Source organism: Lissotriton helveticus, chromosome 5_1, assembly GCF_964261635.1.
Source record: "Lissotriton helveticus chromosome 5_1, aLisHel1.1, whole genome shotgun sequence".
NCBI lineage: Eukaryota > Metazoa > Chordata > Amphibia > Caudata > Salamandridae > Lissotriton > Lissotriton helveticus.
The window spans coordinates 463259555-463283459 of NC_136065.1; the positions used below are offsets into that span (position 1 = coordinate 463259555).

At 45.2% G+C, this 23905-nt stretch overlaps 1 protein-coding gene across 2 annotated transcripts in view; it reads left to right on the forward strand.

The window, feature by feature from the left end:
* The first annotated feature begins 370 nt into the window (after positions 1–370).
* The window catches only part of LOC144754657 (dual specificity protein phosphatase 13B-like), a 130735-nt gene continuing 107200 nt past the window's right edge, over positions 371–23905 (forward strand). For both annotated transcript variants that reach the window (XM_078642732.1, XM_078642733.1), the window contains exon 1: positions 371–460. The gene's annotated coding sequence lies outside the window, so the exon portion shown is untranslated. The remainder of the gene's footprint in view (positions 461–23905) is intronic.

A 23905-nucleotide genomic window follows, 5' to 3' on the forward strand; every position in this document is an offset into this window, starting at 1 on the left:
CCTGAGATTCTATAGCGCCGACCACGAGCTTCTTCTGAGCACAACTTAGGCCACAGCTCTTATTCTTTTAAAAACTAAGCCCTGGAAAGACAGGCAAGATAATGATAGGAGTCTAGACGGCATATGCGTTGAACAGCCTGGACCCACGTGGGACAAACTATACATTTCAACATGAAAGGTATGTGCAGAGCCTGCTCACAGCTGGACTCCACTTGGACCACCTTGTCCCCTTGGTGCCGCCAGATACTCCGACGATGATCTGTGCCTGCGAAGCCCTGTCCCCTGCAGAGCGGCAGCGCGTGCCCCTGCAGGGCGGCAGCGCGTGGCTAGAGTTACATTTAACACAATTAAAAATAGACACAGACCAGCGGCGAGTGGCTCGGCTCTGCTACGCACGGAGGTCGGCGCATCGAACATTTTAAAGCCCAAAAAGACAAAAAGGCCCTGAATCAGAGACTAGGTAAGTGGGAGTCGGGATGCTGGTTGGTGAACACGTCACGAGGAGCTCGAGAATTCAAAGAGCAAGAGGTCCTCGTCTATGGATTTTATTTTAAACCACTTTCACCATTTTAAAGGTGCATCAGCCAAATCCATTTTCATTTGCTCCACACCCTAAAAAACACGAAATTGGAGGTTTATTCTTTGCTACCACATAGGTAGTAAATATTTAATCTGTGTCGGAAAGGGAGACACACCTTTTATTATTCTTGGATTTATGGGTAAGGGAGGAGGAAATTCGGATGGGTCCAACGTACGTGCAAAAATTTCCAAGAATAATATTAGGTGAGTCCATTTTTAGGTCTGGCTTTAGCCCCAAGCTTAGATTTTACTAGAATTATATTTATGATATATTTATTTATAGGGACTGTCAGCCAGCCCTCTTCATCCATTGCTGTGTTATTGATGTTTTCCTTCAGCCCACTATAGCATACATCATGGGACGATGTGTCAAAGCCAGTGCGTAACTTCGTTGATTGTCACCTGCACACGTAGTAGGCCCTTAACTCCTTAAGTGCCAGGCGCTACTACGAAAATGTGTGTTGTTTGAGACCAAAAACGATTTTTGCTTTTAAACAATGTATTTTTTCAATAGGAAGAAGCTGGTAGTCCCAGCAGCAATCAAGTTTTCCAAAAATCATGACAAAACAAGCATTGACAAAGCCAAAAGGCTGTTGGTTTTGTCATTGTTTGTTTGAGGGGATTCTTTTGTGTGCTCAGTTGCAAAACAGCCACATTCTCTTTTTGTGTTGTTTAATGTATTCAATAGTTATTGCAGGGGTTTTTTTTTAGCTCTGGAGCACATAATGTTATCCTCTGTATAGTTTCAGAGATGCATACACATGAATAAGAGGTGCCTGTGTGCAGAGAGTCAGCGATAGGGTTTCTGTAGTTATGGTTGAATCTCATTTTCATGGAAATAGTGGTTTTGGATTGATTATTACTTTGCCTCAAAGTTGATAAAACCATCCAAAAGTATATAGAAATTGGACTCCAAAGTTTGAACTTCCAAAGATTTGTGCACATTGCTCAAGGTCAGGGCCCGGACTGGGATCGCACTGCGGCAAAACCAACCCCCACTAACAAAAACAGCCCCCACCTGTCCAAAACTGGCCCCCACCCTTCTGGCCCACCGGAGAACCTACTGGTCCCTGCTACAGCCAGTCCTGCCCAGCTCAAGGTGGTGAAACTGGCATAGGGTGTTTAAGGATCCTTGTCCCACAGAGCGTGCGATGGATAGGTTTTAGTCAAGCATGGGGCAAGAAAAATGCTGGAGGAAATGTTACGGATATCCCGCCTGCATTATTACAAGTGCCACAGGCTACAATGTATGTGTAGGACGGTGGACGGGACATCCACCACATTTGTGATTGAGTATCCCATCCATCAAACTGTAAATTTGCCCCCTTAGTGACAGGAATGCAGTTTTGTGATTTGCGAACCAAACATGTGTATGTGAGATGTACATCTGTTTTTTTTATTTATGTTGCATCCATAGTGGGTTTGCGAACCAGGACTCCTATTTCAAGAACCTTCTTGTGGAAAAAATGCATCACACAGTTTGTAAGTTGGGTGTGCCCTGTTCCACACGGGGTAAGGTCTCACTCTATGGTGGCACAATGAGCAAGTATATGATGGACTTGAATGTGGTCCAGGGTAATTTGGACTGGCCAGGGCTTTAAGAGGGATGACAAAAACTAGGGAGCTTCTCAAAGGGGTGTGGCCGACTAAATTAAGGGTGTGGCTTGAAAACACCTAAGCTAAAAATCTGTGCTTAGCATAGTGTGTCGCTCAACTTGTATTTTGCTGTTTCTGTCATTGCATCCAGATATATGATACAACTAGTAACATCATACCTACAAAAAGTCAGGACTAATGGCTTTGTCAATGGTTGTTAGTTGCATAAGATAAATAAGCAGCAACTATGGCTTGGATATTATTGAAAAAGCTTCCACTTAAAACCCTGGTGACACCACGACGATGTTGCTGCTCCTGCGTTTAAAGAGGAGAAGGGAAATACAGAGAGAAAATTACTCTTGTTAAAGGATTTCCCTTCACCTACAACGCTCACCTGGCATGACGTCATACCGTAACTTCTCCACTAGTGAGAAGTGAGCAGTGTGAGCACGCGCACATTCATGTGCCTGTTGTCGCTGCAGGCCTGAAAAAACCAGGGCCCAAAACAGAGCAATATAGGGATACGTTTCGAGGTCTCCTTTAAAAAAACTGCTGGTGCTTAGTACCGGTGAGACCCGGCCCACTTAAAGCACTGGGACTGGCAGAGATTAATTTAAATATTCCACCAATTAATTTTTTGTTTTTCAATATGTGTTGGAACCATAGGACTGGGCACAGTGCATGACCATTCATCATGCCTTTTGCCCAATATGCCCTATTGGTATGGTTTACCTGAGTAGCGGACACTATGTATGCCCAATGTCCATTTCCTGTATACAGTTTTGAGAGGCCAGTCAAGTTGTGGGCACTGTGTCCACTGGGCCAGGCACAGACTGTGACTTGTACCAAAGGTGCATATACTGTAGGTTTGGATGAGAGTCTCAGAGCAGAGTTAGGGCTATTAGAGGGCATAGGCACTGGGCATAAGGTATAACCAAAAGCCATACTCTCAGTATCTGTCGGGCATGATCACAGTCCATATTGTACCTGGTACTGTGGACATCTATACTAGTCGTAGGGCACGGCTGGTGGCCATACTCTGTTGGCACTGTTAGCATGAGTATCCTGCACAGAACATGGCACGGGCAATGTCCACAATGCTCAAACCATAGGCTCCGGGCAGCGACCATACATTATGCCCAGTACAAGAAGGTCATGGCTATCTGGAGATAGTTGAAAACACCCCACGCCCAGCGGCAACCAAGGCACATCTACTGGTCTTTCAAATTACATCTCTTATCAAAAACAGTTAGGACGATGGGGTTCACAAACACGTTATCAATCAATAAATAAATGGCCACTTATAGAGTGCACAGCTACCTCAAAAGAGGTGTCCCGGTGCTAGCAGACTAGGGTCCGATATAAGACATTATGTGTATTTTTGACCTATTTTAAACTTAGAACAACAAAACAAATTCACAGTATTTTCCCAACCTGGCATCCAGATGCACAAATGTCAAGAGAAATGTTCATAAAAATAAAGATCAATGGAGCACTGGGCACAGGTGTGGGCTGCACACCATTCTGGCACGGGTTGGGGCACAAGGAATTTATTTATTCATTCATTTATATTTTTGTGAACTATGGGCCAGATGTAGGAGGCCATTTACGACCGGTAACGGCCGATTTCGGCCGTTACCGACCGGTAAATGGGTTTTTGGGATGTAGGGGCATCATTTTACAGATTCGGTAAATTTACCCAAACGGTAAATTTACCGATTCTGTAAAATACCGAATCGGTATTTTTACCGATTCGGTAAATCCCAGATGTAGGTGGGACTCTTCTGAGTCCCAAAGGCCTTACAGATTCGGTATTTTACCACCCAATCCAATTGGGTGGTAAAATACCAAATCCAGGTGTGCATGCACATGTGTGCATGCACACCTAGCCATGTGACAGACAGACATGCCCTTAGGGCATGTCTGTGTGCCACATGGCACGCATGCCCGTCTTTGGGGTGCTAGAGGGTGTCAAAGTGACACCCCCTGCACCCTTGCTGGAATCGGTATTTACCGAATCGGTAAATACCGATTCAGTAATGCCCATTGATTCCTATGGGCTTCAATGCCCATAGGAATCAATGGGCATTACCGAATCGGTATTTACAGAATCGGTAAATACCGAATCTTAACGATTCGGTATTTACCGAGTCTGTGTTACCTACATCCCCCCCTCTATTTTACCACTTCTTAAATACCGAATCGGTAAAATTAGGTATTTAAGAAGTGGTAAAATAGAATTACCTACATCTGGCCCTATGTCATGCAACTGGAAGCCGTATTAGCGCACTATGGTAGATGCATGATCACTCTTGCTATGGTAGAACGGGTGTGCTGACTTCCTCCAGAATAGTACAAACTTCAAGCCTTCAGATTTGACCCCGAGGGTCCAGCACCAAAATGCCAAAACATGGATTAGTCTCTGACTGGTTTAGGGTGCCTGGGGTAGGGTTTGGGAGGGTCCAGAGGATAGTAAATACATAACTATACCCTGAGCAGAAAAGGAAGGCCTTCAGATCAAGCAGATCTTTGTGAAGTCTTGTTCGAGCCCTAGTTGCTTAATAAGATTGTTCCATAGGGTAGAAGTTGAACCCTGTTTATACAATGATCCCTTTTTTGTGTAGGACCATGTAGTGCCTTGAGGAATAAGCACAGTTTATTGAGCTGGTTTCTATTTTTTATGGGTAACCAGTGAACTGTTTTGAGGACAGGAGAAATGTGGTCACATCAACTTAGTATAAGGCTAAGCCTGGCTGCTTGATTTTGGGCTCCCTGTAAATTGTCTAGATCTGTCCTCGGCGGCTTGAATATATTGCTGCACTGCTTACATTTGTGTGCCAGTCGTGCCCACTGGCACTCATTTCGAAGCCCAGCAATTATTTTTCTTCATCAGACAGTGAGTAAGAGATTAAAAAAATCACAGTAAAAAAACCAACAAAAAGGAGGAAACCAGGGACCACCATGATGGTGATTCGGGGACAAGGAGTGTCTGAGAGAGGATTAAAGACAGTGGCGGCAGGCAGGGATCGGTGGTGGCGAGGCGTGGGGGGGACGGACAGATGAGGTGTAAATAAAAAAATGTAAAAAAATTACAGACAACTTACCTCCTTGTGGCTTCCTCCCTCGCTGCATCTCTCTTCTGCTGGCCGGAACATGGCACCGGAAGCACCCAGGCTGAAGCTCACATTGCATTGCAGCGTTGTGATTGGTCTGAACGCCAAACCACGATGCTCAGACGTGAATAGGGAGCCTGGGCATGTTCTCCATGCAGGTAATGCAGCCTGGGTCGAGAGCATGCTAAGTGCGCATGAATGTTTGGCCGGCTCCAGAGGGCCGACCAAACATTCATGCGCTCTTTAGGGAGTGCAAACCACTCCTCCCCTCCCCTGCTCTGTCAGCAGAGCAGCCCCCCGCCCCGCTGCCTGGCAAAGATGCCGTGCCTGTAATAGAAAAAATAAAATGATAACTTTCAGTCATTATTATTTTATTTTTTACTTCTACGGCCGAAAAGCAGTGGGGTGACGCTCCTCTGCCTTAGCGGAGGAGCCGTCACTGATTAAAAAGGCCTCAGGTGAATTCAAGATTATGCAGCCTTGGTATTCAGGGCGTTGAATTTTAATTGCACCACTGGACCAGAGCTTTGGGCACAAGCCCCCATTCTTTCACAAATTAAGTTCTGTCTAGCAATAAAGTGACCATACAACAACCAGGGCAAAGGTTAGTATAGGTATTAGTTGAAGGTGGTGGAAGGTTTGTAACAAACTGCAATGGAATTGATTTGATAATCACTGATTCCGGTGCCTGGTAGGCCTGAAAATCAGCAGTAGTTAGAAAGTATTTCTGCACCTAAAGATGATTTTCTTTAAAAAAAAATGCTGTTGCACTCTACAGCCAGGCTTGGTGAACAGCAGGGGCAGCTCCTCCATTTGAGCGGAGGGGCATTGCCCCACAGGCTACAGCTGAAAAATAAAATGGTAATAAAGTTTATTTAAAACCATTTTATTTTTCCGCAATGGACCCGTCCCGAACTGAGTGACAGGTCGGGGCTGACCAGTGCTGCCGAGTGGCAGCAGGGAGCAATGCGCTTTAAATGTGCATGTCTCTTGGGCTGGCTGCCTTGCGACGGCCAGCCAGACATTCACATTTTAAACTTCTGTAAGTTGGGTTAGAGAAAGTGCAGTCCTTCAGTGGTCTTGAGAGCGGTGAGTAAGGCTGCTCCCTCCAATCCTGGCGCTGCTCTCATTCTGCGGGAGCAGCACCTTGATTAGTTAGTGCGGTTTCCTGCTCTGTTGTTTGAGCCTGCCTGGAAAGAGAGATGACTGGTGGTGGAGGAAGTTGTTCCGCGCCTCAAGGTAAGTACTTTTTTTGCGTCCTCCCTGCCCCCACTGCCCTCGGTACATGGCAGCCGCCACTAATGCACAGTGCAGAAGGGCATCTCTATAAGCCATCGCTTGTGCTTGGAATCTGCAAGATACGGCTATAAGCTCCACCTCAAAGGTACTGCAGAAATGGGTTGTGGGCACAGGGCATGCCAGAGGTCATGACCTGTATGCAATACAAGCAGAGCATGGATACTCAGAACACTTTTCTCAGCATCAGTAGGCCATTGGCACTGTTGGATTTACTAAGCACGGTTCTCTAGAACATGCCTGGGTCCATTATGTACAGGGCATGGCCTCATTCCATGCTCTGCATGTACTGCAGATACAGATACTGGGCAAAGGGCACGGAGCAGGTCATTCTCATGACATGCATGGTGGGCAGACGACATTGTCAATGGCCTTGCCTGCTGCATACAGCTGGACAGGCAAACTGATGTAGCCAATGTCTGCAGAAGGACAAAACACAGTCATTTCATTCTGTTGGGCACAGACCTAAGGACCCTTCTATGGACAACATTCTCTTAGTTAAAGCAATCTGTTTAGTAATCACCCCCACTGCACTCACAGTTTTCCTTTTTAGGTCTTGCCTTCGCAACGCGCATGCGTTGCAAAGGAAAAATACCTTTTCCGATCGCTTAGGCTTTTCAACCAAGCACGTGCACGTGTTCCATTGCCTTCAATGGCAACGCGTGCACATCAGGAGATTCCCTCGCGGGAGCGCGTGCCACCATCTGGAAGCAATTATCGCTCCTGTGAGTGAATCGTGCCCGACCCCCTCCTCTCCCTCGCCACTTACTCAGTCCGAGAAGAGTGAGCTACAGTGGCTGTAGCCGCCTCACGTACGTCGAGGGCAGTTTACAGCTGGACTGGTTTGGCATCAAGTTTAAGGTCCGTATTTCCACTTGTTTAAATTAATGCACATTGCGTAATTGCCAAACTAGTCCTGCTCTTTCCTAACCTGGCTCGCTCCAACTCAGCCATGAGCCAGCCCCCAGTTCCACAGAGGAACATGTTGAAACGTAATTTGTCGCGCATACATGCAGAAAGTTACATAGGCATAGTTACAGGACAAGCAAACTCACAGGCACAGTTTGAAGCACAAGCAGTTGTGTTCTGTGTGGCACATGCAGCCTCTCAAATGCACAAAGGCAGGGTCACAGGCAACCCTACAAGCGTGTTTATAGCCACGCAAGGTCACACGCCCATATAAAGTCACACGCACAAAGACATGGCAAAGTACACCCAGAAAGAACTATGCACACACATGCACATATTCAAACAAGGGCGCAGCCACATACGCATCCACACTACACACGGCCAGGCACCTACGAGTACACACAGACACACAGGCACATAAACGCAGTCAGTAACAGGCACATGCTGAGAACGCTGTTGCACACAGACAGGCACATATTCAAACACAGAAAGAAGATACACACGCACAGACACATTCAGTTACACAAAACAGAAACATGGACACACCCACACAGGCACAAGGCCGGGCCGGCCAAGATAAATTACATGACGTAAAATAGTAAAGGTATTTTTGTGTGAAAGGAGTCACAATTCGAAGCCACAGAAGGGATTTTTGGAAAGGCCTGGGAAAGATATCTTTTACCCTACACGTATTTAATAAACAAGCTCCCGAGAGTGTCCAGTGAGTTTTACAAGAGTTACCCACTGCTCTGCCACTTCCGCTGAGGAATAATGGTTTTTAACATGTCTGCTTCGGAGTGAGACGCACTGCATTCATTGTACATGTACATGTATTTATATAGCACAAATCACCGACCCGGTATCTAAGCGCTTGCTTAGGGAACCCGTCCTGGTATTCCCCTGTGAGATACCCCGGCAGGGTATCCACAAGGTGAAAGCCAGGCATCCCACCGCAAGGGGCCGTAGTGGAGATTAAGCAAGCTATTGCCCAGAGTTGCAGAGTGTGACCCCATGAGTTGAGTAGGCACCGGAGCGAGAATTGTCGAGTCCGTGGAATTTTTGAGCCCGAGACCCGCCGATGCGGGGAATCGAACCCTGGTCCACGGCCGATCTCAGCTTCCGGGTCTGCCGCCTCTAACCACTGAGCCACGCTTCTCCACATTCATTGACTCCTCCTTTCTGCTTCATTTGGACCATATGGGCAGTGGAAGAAAATCAACTCTCAGCGATAAAATATTCTCTCATACTGCTTTATAACCACCGTATTGAATAGTGAGTGAAATAATATAGTGTCGTTTAACACTCCCACAATGTCACTTCCCTATGTAACATTTATTTATTTTTCCTTTTAAAAATCATTGCCAATTATAGTTTAATATATTCTTCAGATTTTACGCAGCACACGCCTCGTTACGAGTTAACGAGTTACGAAGTGATTTATTGCAGCGAGTGCACTTAGCACAAACTTGACCCAACAACACACCTTGGTTCTGTAACCAGGTATTTGCCGGGACATCCACATTTCAAGTGCATCTGTGGTTTCTACAGGGACCTCAGACTAGCGAGATTATCCCCCACCTACCCTTTACTCATCCCAAATCTCCTCCTTCTACTGCTATGAACTCCCAAAAAACACGTTCTAGACCCTTCTCTCTCCTATCACTCCACTATCCTTTTCTATCAAAATAAAAGACCCACATGCCCACCGCTCGAATTAATTTCATACTTCTTTATACTAATTCTCCACTAATCCTGTTTGGGTTCCGGAGCAGTGTGCTACCTACCGAAAAGCACTTCAGCACCTCATCGGGGGTAGCAAGTGCCATATAAAACTAAGGACTCTATATTAAATGTGTTAACTCTTAAAAAACACCTTTAGGAACAAGCAAGGAATCTCCTTAATAATCTCTTATAAATTCCGATAGGCAAGACCTATTGGCTATGCCAATGCTTGTTCTATATTAGCTGAGAGATTAGTCCATAGTGGTAACAAAAGACGAAAGGGGTTGGCTAAGCCTACCCTCTTCTGGGCGATGACACATTTAATCCATTTCTGTACCGAGTCAGTGATCTCGGAAATACAGGTCCCGTAGTTCGCTCGTATGTGGGGCTGGACTGAGAACCCAAAGCAATTTTCCCGGAGCATTCCCTGGGGAAGCCCTGCCTGGCGCGGGGAGGCTGGAAACGATTGATTGTTGCTTTTGTTACTGGGGGCTGATATTGCAATACCGCTAAAAAAACAGACCTCCGTAAGAAAACCAACCTCCGCTGCTGCAAAACTGGCCCCCATCCTTCAAACCCCCTGGGGAAACAACGCCCGATGCCCCGTACAGCCAGTCCGGCCCTGCTCCTATGACATTGTTAATATCTCTATGGTACATTTTACCTAAGTTTCTAGTCGGATCTGTCGTCCAGCATACCAGGAATTCTTACTCCGGTTGCTGTATTTTATGAAGATCATTATTTTGTTTTTCATTCATTTGTTGTTGGTTTATTCTGTTGGTTGTGATGATACAATTTATCCAAGGCACGCTGTAGCCCTACTTTGGTGTGGTTCAAGATCACTAACTCATCAGCATATTGCAGGATTGGAATCTTTTGAATTCTAAGGTTGGTTGGAAAAGATATTTCTCTTGCAAATGCAATGTCTGCCGTTTAGAGTGAAAATAACAAAGGGTCTAGTACGCATCCCTGTTTAAGTCCAGTATACCTTAGAATAGGTACTGTGTCATGGCTGCTAAACCTGTTTTAATTCTAACTCAAGTGCCATTGTGTAGTGACTTAATTGCATTCTGCAAGGACTGTGGAATGACCCAGTCAGTCAATTCAATTTCAATTTAACTGCATTTGGTGTCAAACGACCATTAAAGTGCACAGTAATTAATACATTAAGAAAAAATATGTTTTGATCACGTTAACACGCCAGTGATATATACAGTAAAAAATAGGATTATCTAAAACAGTTTAGCGAACAATGGGGCATATTATCAAAGACAGCGTTAAAAATTATCGCCGGTTTAGCGGCAGAAAACTGCCTCTAATGCGGCGATAATGGACTTGATAATATGCCCTTGAGAATTCCAATAGAAGTCCATGTTCTGGTGTGAACATGGGCTTCGGTGGGAATTCTCCAGGGCATATTATCAAGCCCATTATCTCCGATTTAGCGGCAGTTTTCTGCTGCTAAACCGGCGATAATTTTAACATCGTCCTTGATAATATGCCCCTCTGAGTGCATGGTAACTTCCGTCTTCGCATTCAGACCTACGTGATCTGGACAAATCAAGATTTGACCTTTTGGTCAGTCAATTTTGTCCAAAGTGCCTCTCGACGAACCTTATCAAACGCGGCCCTGTTATCTACAAAGCAAGCAAAGAGATGGGTCTCATGAAAATGAATTGATTTATTCGATATGTAGGACAATGCAAGGATCTTATCAATGGAGCTACAGTTGGACCTAATATCGATTGGATAAAAAAAAAAGGTATTATATGTTTCTCTGTGAAACTTAATGTGACTTTCTCCTGATAGGGTGGTAAGTCTGGTGGCAAGGCAGGGCTCTGTTTACCTCCAATAACTGCTCACATCCGAGACACAATTAAAACGAACAAAATACTAATTGTCTGTGTTGTGAGCTATTTTCAGCTGTGCGTTAATCTTGAGAGGAAAGGGGGTCTCCTGGGACCCGGTCGCACAGGCTGCCATCAAACACACACACACTGAATGTACGTGGACACTGCTGCAAGTGCCCGGCGTTGACACATGGCACCAGGACGATTCATTAGGGCAGCTGAAGCTCAGTAATTGACCCCAGATGGTTCTCGCTCTTTTCCAGCACTGAATGAACCACTGTGATTGTGTGTGGATTAAGGAAGTGATGTAGTAGCTGCCGTCCTCAGACAGCTTCAGTAGCCCAAGTCATTGCTGGGATGGTGTAGCTAAAACAATTAGGCAGAGAAGGCGGCCCCAGGCATCCAGGAGGTGGGAGTAAACAACACAAGTTGGCCTGCTGTGAATGAAGGTGGCTTGGGTAGGCTGAGGGGTTGTATGACAGTACAACGCGGGCTATTACCACGCGTGCCATTACAACGCTGTTTTTACAACGCAAGTCGTTACAACGACTTGCGCTGTAAGCGCTGGATAGTGGAATAGTTTAATTTTCTATTCCAACTCCAGCCCACGTTACAGTAGGGAAGGTGTTGGAATAGAAAATTAAACTGTTCCTTGTCCAACAGAGCCCTCCAGCGCAAGTCGTTGAAACGACTTGCGTTGTAAAAGCAGCGTAGTAATGGCAGCGCGTGGTAATGCCCGCGTTGTAAAGGCTGTTCCCCGGCTGAGGGGCTCGTGTGGAAAGCCCTGGACCACTTGGATCACCCGTGAAATCAAACAAGATCCTGTCCCTGCTTTTCTCTTTCGGTGTCCCTCTTTTTCAAGTCTCCGGAGATCAGAGGCGCATCTAGAGTCAAATTTCGGGGGGGGGGGAGGCTAAGAAATTTTTTCCGGGGGGGCTGATTCTTCAAACAAAAGGCAGAGTGGAGCTGCAAGGGCCCTAAGAAGGGGTGAAAAACCATCAAAGCCTCATTAAAAAAGCAAAAGGCCTTTAAGAGACATGTGAAGTACTCGGGTGCGGCTGTCTGTGCCCGGGAAGCTGTCTCATCCCTGGCTGTCACACGAGACAGGGGGGGCTGAAGCCCTTTGAGTCCAATGGGTGTTGTGTGCCTGCCGGAGAGGCAATCAGAGGCATGTTTACTAGAAAATGTTGGAGCGCGGAGCTGCGCCAAATTTGGCAGCTGTGCACTCCGACATTTTCAAAACCCAGGAATGCGCTGTACTTATTACAATATGGCGCACCCCTGTGTTTTCTCTAGCGCTGGTGCTAAAATTAGCTGCCTCGCGCCAAAGCAGACACCCGTGCACCACAGTGCAAGGGTACCTGCGTTGCAGGGAATGATTGTTCATGTGCAGGAAAGTGTCCCTTCCCGCACATAAACAATCACTAATGGCTATTTGTTACTTCTATGTGCGCTGCATTCTGCAGCACCATTACAAGTAGCAAATCGTCATTATTTAATGACCTTCCTGCGCATAAACAATCATTAATGGCTTTTTGCTCTTTCTGCAGCACACATAGAAAAAGCAAAAACGAGGAGAAATAAAAACATTTCTCCTTGTGTGTCATTCTAACGCCTGTTCTCTCGTGGCTTTAGTTTTTGACACAGTCCCAGATTTACACCTCCTTGTAAATCTGGGGCAGCGTGACGCTGGTGTTGTGGTGGAATGCTCACAGCAACACACATTGCGCGCCCCTTTCACACAGATACCTGGGTGAAAGTGTAACATATTTACAAAGCGGTGTTAAGCCAATAAAAGTGGCTTAATGCCACTTTGTAAATATGGTGCAGGGCATACCGCCACCAAAGCGTCAAAAAAGTGATGTTCCGGTAGTGCTAGGGGCTTGTACATATGCCCCTCAGTATGCACAGATGATCTTAGGGTGGTGTAAAGCATAATATAATTTATAAACAAACGTTACATAACAGAAGTAAACCCCTCAGTGTGTCTCTAGACACCGGCGTCACTTTGAATAGACATACCCTTGAACTCCTTCCAAACTGTTGCCACTTCAACTGAAAGAACATTAATCATCTCTGATATATATTGAAGACCAGAAGACCACAGGACGTGGCTAGACTCAACTGGGTTATTTTTTCCTGCAGGTATCTAAGATACATTTTGTTCAGGCATTTCTATCTCTGTAATGATAAAAACTGATGGACCAAAACACCATTACCAATACAGATATTAATTCAGTAACTCCATCCATTACTTTTTGAGCTGTTTTCATGAACTCCCTCAGTAAAAAGGGTATGTCTACACTGTTTGTAATGGCACAGAGGAGCTAAAGCCAGGTTTTGGTATCACTGTAATGGCACAAAAGTCACTGTAATGGCACAAAAGTGAAGCGGAATACCTCCTTGAGTGAATGCCAGTAGCTCATTTCAAGTTATCCACTTGTCGCTTATTGTTCTGTTTAGGCATTTACTCGGAGATAAGTCAAGTTGACCTTAATATCATTTAAAATGAAAAGTCAGTGTAGAGCTCTTCTGACCTGAAGTTGGGGTCCAAGGTTGAGGAATGTGAAGTAATTTGCCCACGCTTACAGAATGTGGTTAAATGGTTAAAGCCAGGATTAGAACCAAGGACCTTCATTTACATCTGATAACTTAGGGCCTGATTATGATGGTGGTGGGACCGCTACCGTCAGGCTATCAGTGGTGGTCCCACCCCCATCGGCCCCAGCAATACCCCCACCGCATTAGAATGTGGTGGGCGGAGGCATCTGGCAGAAGGACTGTCCGCCTAGCATCTGACGGGCTCAAAGAGCTCGAAGGATCATCGGAGGGACTGCAATCCCTACAATACTGGCGGTGCCTGCTCAAGCACCGCCGTTCGGATTACAATGTCCCTTTCCGGCTGCCATTTCATGGCAGTCTGCCCGCCATGAAAAGGCAGGCGGAAAGTGACTTTGCGGGCCCCTAGTGGGCCCCCCTACCCACCTGTTTCTCAGCTATGGGTTCTGGGGGGCCCCCCTAAATTTCCCTGCATCGTGTGGCAGGGATCTCATGCTCCCTGTCACAAGATGCAGAGATATTTACTAACATGCCTCTCTCTGCGCTCTGGAGGGCACTGGATGCCTGCACTTGCTCTCAATCTATATGTCTTAAGACAGCTGGGTTGAGAGGTTTAAAGTGCGCATATGTGGCTAGCCATCTCAAGACACTTTAAACAAGTGCAAAGGCAGAACTCTACCCACCACTCCTCCCTGCTCACTCAGCAGGCACTCCCACTCCTGATGCTCGGTTCAGGATGGGATGATAAAAAATAAAAAGGTAATCAATTACCATTTTTTTTTATATCTAAGGCTTTGGGGGGCATGTAAGTGGGGCGATGCTCCTCCACTCCAATGAAGTAGCTGCCCCTACTGGGTAATAGTAATGGTGAATTTAAACAGCCTACACACCAGGATTAAACACTTTAAACCAGTTATGCGCACAGTGGCTAAGGGCCTGATTATGATGGTGGCCAGCCGAGCATCCGACCACCATCCTGTCACGAATGGGACCAGCCGACAGAGAGTTGGTGGTCCCTGCAGACAAATTACGATCCGACCGCCGTGGGGGCGATCAGAAACATGTCTCTTAGCATTGAGGCTTGTGCTGCGACCCGAAAAAAGGCTGCAGCACAAGCCTCACTGGAGTGCAGTGGCATCTTTTCTGATTGGTCGCACTGTTCAAGTTCTTCGAAAGCCCTTCTGCTCTTAGGTGACTCCTCTGTCTCAGAGGGTTCCACAGGGCTCCTCCTTGAGCCCTACCCTATTCAACCTTTACGTTTCCCCCCCCCATCAGACATTATTGTACGGTATGGATTTGAAATAATATCATATGCCGACGATATCCAGTTAATAGTCACCTTCTCTCAGAACGCTACCTCTGTTGCTGACTCCCTGAGGGCTTGCCTGTCGGAAGTGTCCCAATGGATGGACCTCAACTGCCTGAAGTTAAACGCAGGTAAGAATGGAGGTCCTGATCCTGGGCAGGCAACCCTCGATTTGGTCACCAGCCTGGTGGCCAGAGTCTCTGGGTTCTTTCTCACAGCCTCAACCCAAGATTAAAAACTTGGGATTTCTGTTTGACAGCAAACTCATGTTTGACAATCAAATCACAGCCATAGCCCTAAAGTGCTTTGGCATCATTAATTCCCTGAAAAGCTTTATTTATCTCTTACCTGCTTCGGCCCAGAAAACAATGATTCAAGCTTTTGTGGTCTCCCGTCTGGACTATTGTAACATCCTCTACGTGAGAGTCTCTAAGGCTAGGATTAAAAGTCTCCAGCGGGTTCAGAACTTTGTGGCCCACCTGTTGCTTAAACTCCCTAAGCGAGCATCTGTGGGTATGGCACTTCACAAACTGCATTGGCCCCCGGTGGTGAAGTGCCTTTCTTTCAAAGCCCTGTGTTTTTGTTATAAGATTTCCAGGAAAATTGGTCCAGCCTACTTGCATTCTCTTCTCAAGCCTTATTCTCCTAGGAGATGCCTCAGGTCCTCAGAAGCCTTGTTCCTGCAGTACGCCAGAATGAAGAAGGCTTGCTCCGGTGGAAGATCTTTTAGCTTTCTTGCTGCAAAGCTGTAGAACTCTCTTCCCCTGCAGCTGAAGCAATCCCAGTCAGAATCTTTGTTTCGGAAAAACCTCAGGACTTGGCTTTTTAGACAGGTTGTCCCTGTGTCTTCTTCGTTTCAGTTGCTTCTGATCTGTAGTGCAGGGACACTCCTTTCAGGAGTAGCTATGAGCTTTATAAATTACTTTATTACTTTATTATGATCATTATTATTATTATTGGTGAAGGTAGTAGATGTTTAATCTTTTTCAAAGAATGAACGCGACATTTGGGCAGTTTGGTTTTAGGGTGTGGAACCAGTGACAAGGTGGAATCGAGTGTACATCATAAAGATTTTACAGAGGGCGAGTTGGAGGAGAAGCAGCCATCTATTTTAAATTCTTTGGTGAGTGAGGGCTTAAAGTTATGTTAGCATTTAGGTGTGATACGTAAGATTTCATTTAGTTGTGAATTTAGTAACACAAAGTTGTTTGACATCCAAGTTTGGATATTTGTTAAGAAGGAGTGAAGTGCTGAGAAAGTTTCTTTTTTTTTTTATTCGGGACAGAACTATACCAAACGCCGCTCCCTACCACAAGAGGTTAAGGCCTGCCAGATGTTCTCCCTGATCTCAGTCTCTCCCTCCTGATCTGTACCTGCAGTAGAAATTGCAGCTTTTAACCAATCATCACACGATGGGGCAGAGGGTCTTTCCACTTCTTACAAAATTCTCTTTGAGCTATTAATATCAAATATAACAAAAGGCCTCTATGTACCTGCTGGAAATACTTCGCAAGGAGTCCATCATCCCCAAATATTAACAATGAGGGATTAACCTTGATTTTAAGTTTTAAAATGCCACTTAAGACATCCTCTACCTTTCTCCTGAAAGATCTAAGATCAGGACAGTCATAAAAGATGTGGATATCATCGGCATTGAGAAAGTTACACCCCGGGCATTTGGGGGCAGATAATGGTGCAAACTTAGCAATCTTTGCTGGGGTGTAGTAAAGCCTATTGATGACAAAGAAATGATTCTTTTTTAGACTTGCTGGTTTTACCAATTTATACAAAAGCTTCAGGGATGGTTCATACAAATCTTCAGACATAGGCTCAAGAGCCGACTGGTTCCACACTGTATACTACGGGAGAAGCTCCAGATCTTCCATTGCCATGAACTTCTTATACCACAAGGAAACCTCCTTTCTTTTAATACATACTTGTTGTAGCAATTGCTCCATCTCCCAATTTCCTGGTTTCTCCTCCTTTTCTGATGCATACCAGGAGACCAATTGTAAATATTTGAATCTAGAAAATCTGCTACCGACGTTAGCTCTTAAGACTTCCCATGGGTGCACACCTTCGGTTGACACAAGCTCTGACCAGCTAGTAATCCCTGCTCTTTTTATTGGGGTTGCGAGGCAATCCCACAAACATAACGGAGTCCCGTGGGATTCCCAGATTGGAGCCAAGTCTGAGTAATACCCTATAACCCATCTACGTCTAACCTTGTGTCAAACCATAAGGGCGGCCCTAAGATCTTTCAGCCAGACCATCTTGAAGAACCTAGATGCCCCAAATTTATACAAAAAGGCTTCTCCTCCACCACCCCCCTCTGACCTCACCATTTCCCCCCAATAATCTCCCCCAAGATGTCTCTACTGATTTTACAACTAGCATCCTGATGTTTTTAAATTGAAATGCAACTGAATACCAACTAATATCTGGTAAGGCTAATCCTCCCTTGGTGAGCCTACATCTTAGCTTTTTCCAGGACAGCCTTGCCCCCTTATTAGCCCACACAAAACTCCTGATCTTACTCTGGTTTTTACATATATCTTTACTAGGGAATTCAAGGGGGATGGCATTAAACAGGTAAGTCAACTTGGGCAAGATAACCATTTTCACCAAGTTGACCCTACCATAGATTGTCAATGGGAGATTTTTCCATCTTGCAAATGTACGATCCCCTTCTTTTATGATCGTATTCAAGTTAAACTGGGGGATTTTATCCAGATCCTTAACAATGGTGATGCCCAGATATTTAAACTCCTTACTCGTAGTGCCATCCCAGCCATCGATGTTCCAGCACATCACCTCAGTTTTGGCGGTGTTAGCCAAGTATCCTGATAATGAGCCAAATTCTACTAGCAGGGTCTCAGCCCTTGGAATAACTTCCCCTGGATTAACCATGTATAACAGCAAATCGTCAGCATACAGAGCCAATTTACTACAATATTGCTGAGATTTGAAAGAGGAGATTTCATCATCTAATCTTATAGCTTGTGCTAATGGCTCTATATAGATGTCAAAGAGCAAGGGTGAGATTGGACAACCCTGTCTAGTTCCTCTGTGAATATTAAAACTAGTTGTTAGCATACTATTTAACAGAATTTTAGCTGAGGCACTTTGATAAAAGTTTATTAAGGTTTGAACAAAATAGGGCCGAAGGCTATCACCCTAAGTACCTCTCATAAATATACCCAACAGACTCTGTCGAATGCCTTAGCCACATCGAATGCCACTACGTCTAAGGGATCCGCTCGGCTTACTGCCAGATCGATGTTACTGATTAGCTGCTAGGTCTGCTCATGAATGTATCTCCCTGTGATAAACTCTTTTTGATCCGGATTTATCAACTGAGGTGGCAACTTGACCAATTTCCCTGCAAGAACGCTCATAAAGATTTTATAATCTGCATTTAGCAGAGAGATTGGTCTGTAGGAATCTGCTTTTAGGGGATCCTTCCCAGGTTTTAAAATTTAAACAATAGTTGCTTCTTTCCAGGAATTTGGTAGCCGACCTCCCACCCTATAGACCTAATTAAATAAGATAGCCATTATCGAGACCACTTCCTCAATGAGTAGTTTGTAAATCTCACATTCGAAAGCACATCCGTGCCGGTTGCCTTGTTGTTTTTACATTTTCTTATTTGTTCTCTAATTTCCGTCTCAGTGGTTGGGCGTCTAAACACCCACATCCTTCGTTGGTTAACGTTGGTAGAGATTTAGGGGTAGATGTATCAAGCCTTTTGCGATTCGCAAAGGCCGAAATTCTGCGAATTTCGGCCTTTGCGAATCGCTTAAGGCTTTTTTGCATTTTTTGAAATGTATTAAAAAATCGCAAAATAAGGAATCGCAAAAATTTGCGATTCCTTATTTTGCTTAAGCATTTAAGGAATCGCAAATTTTGCAATTCCTTAAATGCGATGTATGTGGGTTTTTGAAATTGCGAATTTGGGTTAAGAAATCGCACACCAACTTGTAGTTGGTGGTAATTTGCGATTTCATTTAAAAATGCACTATTTGGCATTTGTGAAGGTGGCATGCGACGCACATACATGCCCATAGGGCATGTATGTGCGCCATATGCACACACATGTAAATTTCAGGGGTGCAGCAGGGTGTCTTTGAGACACCCCTGCACCCTTGAAATTATTCTCCATTTGCGAATTCGCAAATTGCGATTCGCAAATTAAGAAATATTTCACAATCATTCCTATGGGCCTCCTGGCGCATAGGAATGCATGGCAGATTATTCCTTATTTGGGAATTCGCAAAATGTGAATTCGCAAAAAAGGAAGACTAAGAAATCGCAAAAAATAGCGATTTTCTACATACATTCAATTTTGCGATTTCTAAATAGCGATTCCTTAAAAATCGCTATTTAGAAATCGCAAAATGGAATTTTGATACATCTACCCCTTACTTTTCAGCCAACTTTGAAGCATATCAGTATTGGGCACAATCTCTTTCTGGTATAATTTGCAAATAAAGAGAGAAGGCAGGCTTGCATATCCTCCGCACTACTTGACTTATACCCGCTATCGTTTATTATCAATTCATTAATGTTATTTTTTGTGCGGTCTACTCTTGCTTTCCACGCCAAGAGTGCACCTGCCTTCTCACCATACTCGAAGTTTTGCATATTTTTTATGATCCACTGTGACCTACATTTATTATCTAACTTCCCCCTATAATCCTGGTGGGCATCCTCCAAGCACCTGTTAAGCTGAGAAACCGTGTCTGCACTCCCGTGACAAATCCGAGGCCGTTCCTTCTCCAGTGAAACAATTTTCTCCTCCAGAGTTTGCAGCTCCCGAACACCTGCCCTATTCTTAGAGCAGATAAGACTATGTAGGATGCCCCTGATGCTAGCTTTAAAGCCATCCTAAACATAGTCCATGGAAGTGGATCCAATATTATCGCCAAAATAGTCTACTGTGGCTGATTTAAGTACCCTTACTATATCAACGTCTGTCAACATGGACCTTTTAATGTCCATCTGGGGGATAGGTTTGGCCTTTTCCCGACATAAGAAACAATATCGGGGCAAGGTCAGAAACATGACTAGGCAGGACTGTAATACTAGTAAGTGCTGATAAAGTTTCAAATAGAGTTAAATGTGATCTGTGTATTGCTGAATTGAAACACCTTCCCACATGAACAGTTTGTTCAATGGCTGTAGATAAAGTTTGAAAATTGGGAGTGCACGGATCAAGCCTGGCATCGAGATTTTCTCCCAAATTATTTTCGCAATTTTGACGAGCAGATTGTGGAAAAGTAAATTTTGCCATGTTCTGTGTCCCTACGCCTCATCCATCATATGTTATGTGTGCATGATCAATATGCATATGTTACTCCCCATTTCTGATTAAAGACGCAATTTCAGTTGTGTCCACCTCTAGTATGTTAGTTTCCAGTCCTCGTGAATACTACGAATATCAGGCCTATGTAAGTAATGTTGCCACGTTTCTCAGTGTGCACGTTATTCAATTATAAAGTCCCCGTTTCCAGGCCTCACAAGGGCCCGGACCACAGATTCAGCTCCTGTCTCCTGAAAGCCTCGCTGAGGAGCGATACAGCCCCCACCTGTATCCTCGACCCTTCACTCACTTCCTGCCTTGCAGTGCCCGGTGCACCCCGGCTCTGCCTCTGAGTCTGCCAAAAGTATGTTATAGTTCCAGTTATCAGTTCAGTCCTCCTCCTCTGCATTCCTAAGCTACTGAACTGCATCAATAGTTTCCGTCATTGTCTAGCCTTCTCGTCTCCATGTTAGAGAAATACTGTATTTAATGGTCATTTAGTATTCTTCATCACGCACTACATGTAGAATAATGCATGGTCCAGTCTTAGAATCAAGTTAGTTTTTCCCCTCATGACTTCTAGTTTATATCAACATGTTCCCTAAACAGTAGATACCAGATAGGGTTTAGGTACATGTCGCTCCGACCCTCCAGACTTTAGTCTCTGCTCCTAGCACAGAGTTCGTAGCCCCCAGCTTCTCCTAGTAACACGTCATTGCCAGTTTTCGCGCACCATTAGGTTAGAGGTCCCGGCTCCTTAGGTAGCCCCCTCCAAAGTTTCCGCCCATTCATGACATATTCTGTTACGTTTTGCATCACATGTCTAAGTAAACTCCCAGTTACACCTCTTATTTCTGTTATCTCTCGCGACTGCTACGCGTCACGCCTTCTACTCCACCTACTGTTACGCCCACTGCAATGTAATGCTATGTGTTTGCGCTATGTATATAAGTCAATGTTTTGTTATTAAATGTTAGCGCGCTCATCCCAGACCTAGCCCCAGCAGCTGCTGGGCCTCTTTTCCCCTGCTGGGCCCCAGTTGTCCTGCTGGGCCCTGTCATTCTGTTCCTATGCAGGTTGTCCTGATCCTGTCCTTATGCTGTAATAAACCTGCAGAAACTCCTACTACCTCGAATCTTGACTCTTATTTATTGAGCTATCTGTTATGCTATAAGTCTAGTCAAAAATAGGGTATTATTTATTTATTTACCACATAATGGCGCCCGAATAGGGACTTGCCCTTTCCCCACGCGTCGGTGAAGCCACGCCGACCCCCTGACCCTCTGCAGTCGTGACGGAACCATACCGTGCACTGGCAGATATTTCTGCTCCAAGTATCCCTCAGGCCCACGGAGGAGACGGAGGAGGCGGTCCAGCATCCGAACGAGACGGTGGAGGAACGCGGCGAGTCCCGACCAGAGCCCAAGCCGAGAGTCCAAGGTCCGAGGTATCCGGAGGCCCACCCGTAACTGAAGTCCGAAGTCCGAAGTTCGTCGTCGTAGTCCAGTCCCGTCCGAGGCCTTCCGTTCCGTGCTGCCCGGTGAGTACCATTGCTGGGGTAGTGTCTAGACAGGGTCAGTCTAAATTGACTCCTGGTCCGTGGGTTGGTGGTACCCAAGCCCACAAACGAAGTGTTCACCTAGGTGGATACGGGTCTTGATGCGTTCCTTTATGGGACCGGTATGTTCCGTACTGTTACAGCAGTGCATCCAGTAACTCTAGTCTGTTCCGTTCTCGAGAATTCTGTTCTGTTTCTGTTTTCAGTATTTTCAGGTAGTATTCTGTTCGAACTGTTATTTATAATGTTGTTTAATGTACTTTCAACGTCGTGGTATGCCTGAATTGTTTTCCCAATTGTTATTGTTTTTCGTGTATTGTATTGTGTTCCGATTCAAGTTTAGAATGCCGCTCTTTTCCAAGTTACGTCAGTTAAAAACTAGAAAGGGTCTGCTGGAAGCAGCAGTTCCTGTTCCGCCTAGGGACAGTCCAGGTCACTTTATGTATCAGAAACATGGCATAAGCGCCATATTGTATCTAGATTTATGGGTAGAGTATACCAAACAGTTAGAAGAAAAGTATAGATGGCCCGTATCGGGTACATGGGATGCCGAATGTATCATGCGAGTAGAAGAAGCATTATGGAAAAAGAAAGCCAGACAGTCACAGAAAGATGCCATCGAGTTATGGCGTAAGGAAGCGCATAGAAGAACGGAAAAGGAAGTCAGAAAGTCAGAGTTAAGTAGAGAATCCCAAGAACGAGCCCAAGAAAGAGAATTAATCGAGATAGGTGAACAAGTCAAAGTCGAACAGTCAGACAGACAGAGGCATGCCCTTATTAAGGGTATGTATCCTCTCCTTGCCGAAGGTTTGCCAAAAGCGACCCCAGAGGCACCCAGTAATTTCCCGCCACCATTAGTTCCGACCAAACTACGTCACAAACCGACCGCAGCTGATATTTTTATTTCGTCCTATCTGGACGACACAGTTCCAGAATATGCAAATCCAGTTCGCGCTCCACCTGTCCCTGTAAATCAGGCACTTCCCGTTCCTCCAGACACCGGAGTACCTGTTACGGTACCCCCGGGTCAGCCTGCCATACAAGTTCAGCCCACGTTACAATTACCGACCCTGCAAGCACGAAGAATGTCAGTCGACGATTCTAGTATAGGGGCCGCAGGAGGAGGTCCTCCTCAAACCCCGCCGCCACACAAACGTTTATCAGCACTCGAATTACATGCTCAAGCATCACAGCGTACTCCAAAAAGTAATAAGTCTGTTACAGAAATCAGACAAGCCCTTGCCGAATGTGTCTATGACACAGTCCCAGGCGAGTATAATATGGTTTTATATTCCGTACGCGTAAGACGGGTGACCGAGTATCTAGTCACCTTACCAAATATGAAAGAAGATCTAGACAGAATATATCGTTTCATCCGTACAGGGGATGATCCAGAAAGTATTGGCGAAATTATGTCTCAAAGGAAAGCCGAGATTCAGCTCATGATATTAAAGTTCCTGATCAATTGTTTAATAAGAGAACAAGATTACCCGTCTAAAGATCCCGCCGAAATGAGAATTCTAACAAGGTGGAGTGATAATATAGCCGAGGGTAAGCACAAGACCATTAGTGCCATGGAGAGTATGTACAAGAAAATTCGTAAAGAAATAATAAGGTTACACGAACAGCGTAAAGCAGCACAAGTAAGCGAGAAAGAAAGTATCTCTGATCCTGAAGAGGAAGAGAACGAGAATCCCGCCAGAATAGCGTATGTAGGAAAATCCAGATTTCCAGATCGCCATTTATGTCTAGAACCCAAGTCTATTTTTCATCATCTAGCACCAGAACAAGGTTCCCTAGAACAAGTATTTCAAGCTACCGATCACATCCTGAAATCACGAGTCGGTTACAGTGAACTAAGTACTATGCATGAACAAGAACTAGCCCGATCAGCAGTCCGATGGATTACTGATTCTACCACTTTTCCAGACGAAATAGTGGCACAAATGTTTCTGAAATTGCCCCCAGCCGAGCAACGACTGGTGGGTATGTATATGATCCAACACCTCATTACTCAGTATGAGGGTCAACATTCTGATCCAGGTCCGTTGCATGATATTCTGAACGAGTTACTCCAGTATAGATGGAGAGGTCTAGGTACTGATTTAATTAGTG